Below are 4,514 nucleotides of genomic sequence, written 5' to 3' on the forward strand. Positions count from 1 at the left end.
ATTTGCAAAACGATATTATTCAGTTACTTGATCGAATTATGTTATTGATTTGCAAAACGATATTATTCAGTTACTTGATCGAATTATGTTATTGATTTGCAAAACGATATTATTCAGTTATTTGATCGAATTGTGTTATTGATTTACAAAATGATATTATTCGATTATTTGATCAAATTGTGTATGAATTGGCAATACGGTATTCTTAAACTATTTGACTAAATTGTGTTATTATGAATTTTGATAAATTGTGAATTGGAGTTTAAATTCCTTATGACATTCATTGTCTTGAATTTAACTATGGTTTTACGTATCCACTATTTATATGGTTTATGAGTTGTGATTTAAAGTTGTATTTGGTAAATGTTGTGCACCATCGAGACATTGTCTCAAATGATAGCTTTATTCTTTGTCGCAGGTAGACAGACAGATAGGGCAGCAGACTAGGCTGCTAGTACCTCCAGTGAGAGATTTTTCGGGTATAACGAGTATACCGCTTTTTGCATTTTGTACTGTATTGTATGACCACTGTATGTACATATTATTTTGGTTTGAGCAGTTGTAAATTCAAATTGTAACTTGAGGTTGTAAAATAATTATGAGTTATTTTGACTTGTAAAAATTTGTATTATATTTCCCATATCTCAGCTTTTGAAAAATCACTGTGGATTTGAGTTGAGAAATATGTTGTATTGAGAAAAATGTTGGAGTTGAGATTCATAAAATAATTGAAGTGCTTTTTACAGGTTTTCTGAAGAACGGTTTTATCCAAAATACAGATGGCATTCTGCCAAAATTTTTACAGAAATTCCAAATAATTCAAATGTGTTAGTTCTATCACTTCATATCAAAAAAGTTTTTAACACCTGTAAATAGTGCTCACCACTGTAAAAGAAGTAAGAAAAGTTTTTTAAAATCCCTTGTAGTATATTTAATGGGTTATCAGTAGATGGAGTTGGTAATTCATTAGGTATACTACGGGATCATGTTATGCCTTACAGAGGGGTAGGGTGTGACATAATATAATTAAATTAATATTATACATGACAAGACATGATAGGTTACTCCGGCACCGAATGTAGCACGCCTTGCTCGCTACGCTGTAGACGGGTGAGGGGTATTACAATGACACATTTTGCTAGGTGTCAATCATGATTGATAAGAATTAAGAGTGGATTTGGGAATTGGACTTTAGGTATGGAATGAGTTCCATTGATGAGAATTAAGAGTGGATTTGGGAATTGCACTTTAGGTATGGAATGAGTTCCATTGATGAGAATTAAGAGTGGATTGGGGAATTGCACTCTAAGTATGGAATGAGTTCCATTGATATATATATATATATATATATATATATATATATATATATCAATGGAACTCATTCCATACTTAGAGTGCAATTCATTATATATATGGGTGGCCATATGTAGAGTGAATTGTGTCTTTCATAACTCATTATGCCCCACATCATAAATTTAAAATCTTTCATATCTAAACCATATTTGGACAATATCTTTGGTCAAAGATGTAGCCAAGATTTAAAAGATTTCCAAAGCCATGTGATGAGATTATGCTTCTAAAATCTTCACTTGAATTTTTGAAAAATTCAAGGTACACTTTCAAATGTGGACTTGAATAAATTTGCTTGTCTAGGCTAACGTAAAAGGTTTGGGCTATTAGTTATGTTGAGATATGAGACATGAGCATCCTGAAACAACACTAGTTTTTCTTTCTTCTTCTAATAAAAACCATTCCTCCTTCTTGGTGATTTATGTTTTTTTTAACTTAAATGGATTATGTTTATTGTTTACAACTTATATGTAAAGCTTGTGAGCCAATAACCATTAGGTTTACAGCCTCATAATTGCTTTCATTTTTAAAATATTTTGGAAGTAAGAAAAAAAAAAAGCTCCTGCGATAAATAAGACTTGACCCTTTCACCATAATTCAGGATACAATTTTCGAAGTCTCACTTCCAATGAGAAAACTACATCAAATAACCAAACTTTTCTATCCATTTGTCATTGGAATGGGCTTCTCAATATTCGAAGGCCATACATAGATATATATACTAGGCTTAGCTTTGCATAAACTCAACAAAAAATTCCATATAAATGTACATGTCAAGAAGCCGGGCACCATGCGGACTAGTAGGGAGTTCCTGACTTGAAATCTGAAACATTCTTGAATCTTGGAAGCTGTGGAGGTTGTCATGGTATGTCGGACACTTCTTCATCTCCTCTTATCTCAGATTGAAGAAGAGTTTTTGTCAACGTTTCAGGCTTCTCTTCAATTGCTACTACTCTTTTCTCTTCTCTTTTACCCCACAAAACAGAATATAGACCCAGCATAATGAGAATTGCACCAATAATCCTGAAACACCAGCAATTTATTATGAGCAAATTACAGGATTTACATTTTTTTTCCAATTTTTGTGGGTGAATTTCTACATACCCTCCTGCATATAACTGATCACCAAGAATCAAAGAAGCCATAATGGCAACTAAAAGTGTCTGCATAGGCTGGAAGACAGCAACAAAGACAGGACCACCTTTCTGAATGCACCATGTTTGGAGAGAAAAAGCAATACCAGAGGCTACAATTCCCTTTTGAAAAAAAAAAAAAAATTTAATTAGAAGTTAAAACACAATTTTAGTAAAAAAAGTATAAAATTGAACCAAACAATATAGTGATTTGCTAAGCAAACCAATAAGCATGTCAAAGTAGTGGCAAGGAGTTATTTTACAGCATATAGGATAGTGAAAAGCTCTTCTTCTGATTGGATTTTCCAATTATTGAAGCCAGTTTCTACAAAAGCTGCTATGATCAAGAACTGGATTAATCCAAAAAAGCATGTAAAAGAAGTCACTGTGAGTTTAGCAGGATACTTCTTCAGAACTGGAGCCTGCAACATTTTAATATTCACATTTTAGCTCAATTAACGATATTGTTAGATAAAAGGAATGCGAGATTTATGGGCTTCAACTTGGGTTCTGTACCATTATATGGGGTATTGTATACCTGAAGGACCATCCAAGCAGCCCATGACAAGCAGTGACCGAGCAGGTATACACATCCCCATGTCCAGTTCTGCAATTTCTTGGAAGACGTTTCTTCTTCAAGTGCATTTGCGACTGGTGTTTGCTCATATGTCTGTTGCAGAAGAGGAGGGCCTTTGTAGAGAGTAATTACTGTGGCACCCACTACACTTGCAATGGTTCCTACAACTTTTGCCAACCCATCTCTCCTTGCAATGTTAACTTGCTCAAGTCTAAAATAAAGAGAAGAAATTGTTAAATAGGAAATTCTCATCTAAGTCCTGGTTTATCGTGGACTCCAAACATAATATGTAGAATCTATATTGTTATAAATTACCCTAGAGCAGAAGCCATGACAAAAGTAATTGCAGGAACTGAGTTTTGCATTGCCGAAGCAAATGTTGGAGATCCATAATTCAATCCCAGGAGATAAAATCCTTGGTTTGCTGTGATTCTGAAATAATAGCAAAAGGCAAAAAGAAAATTTAATCAAAACCACAAAGCAGTAGTGAAAACACCAGATTATAAGAACACAGGTGTTGGATAATTATGTAAATCTTTACTTACCCCAGTAATGCAAGGAGGAAGAACTGGATCAAGAAACTAGAAGTAAGAGGTGGCCTTTCCTTCCTGAAAATACATATGCAAATTACACAAGAATAGTGCAATAAGAAATCCAAATTAATACACCTTTTCTTATAAAACGGTAGAATTCATTAGCTAAAATCACAGATTAATTAATGATTTCCCCTGGTTGCGAGAGGAAAGTGCATAAGTAATTGAATTTAGTGAAATTATTAATTCCACTGTATTAAATTACGTTACACCACACATGCATATGCTATAATTGAAGAATTAGATGATACCAAACTGAAAAAAGAAAATAAAACTTACTTCTCTAAGAAATATGCAAAAGGGCCTAACAAGAGCAAAGCATGATGTTCCTGTAAACTGGGTAGACAACCTTGCTAACACCAATGTTTAATGCAACCATTGAAACAATGTGAAACCCTGAGAAACAAAACTGCAAGGCAAATAATGCCAGAAAAAGTTTCATTCTCTCAGTGAAAACACTCCCAATAGCCATATTAATTGCTTTTATCTTTTATTTCCTGGCCTTGGGTTGTGTAGTATAACTACACTCTACAAGTTACTTATATAGTGATTTGTGGGTGGAGATGCATACTTAATTAATTCTTTTTAAAAAAAAAAAAAAAAAGATTCGCTCTGATGGAAGCTTTTAAAATATAGCATGTGAAATATGTGCAACTTGGGGCTCTACCTCTCTGTATCTATAGCTTGCAGCCTTTGTAACAGGCAATTGGGCATTTATCTCTTCAATCTTGAAAGGCTGAGATGCATTTACCTCTCTTTCTTTATTGAACTAAAATTTGGTTTTTTTTTTTAATTTTTTGGTAGAGAAAGATTTGAAATTACTTTTGGGAGACAATGTTGAAGTAAAGCATGCTGGCCAGG

General features: G+C 33.5%; 1 pseudogene; it reads right to left on the bottom strand.

Moving 5' to 3' along the window:
• Positions 1 to 2,210: 2,210 nt before the first annotated feature.
• LOC110654654 (WAT1-related protein At3g18200-like) lies at positions 2,211 to 4,125 on the bottom strand (annotated as a pseudogene).
• Positions 4,126 to 4,514: the final 389 nt, after the last annotated feature.

This window comes from Hevea brasiliensis, chromosome 1 (assembly GCF_030052815.1).
Source record: "Hevea brasiliensis isolate MT/VB/25A 57/8 chromosome 1, ASM3005281v1, whole genome shotgun sequence".
NCBI lineage: Eukaryota > Viridiplantae > Streptophyta > Magnoliopsida > Malpighiales > Euphorbiaceae > Hevea > Hevea brasiliensis.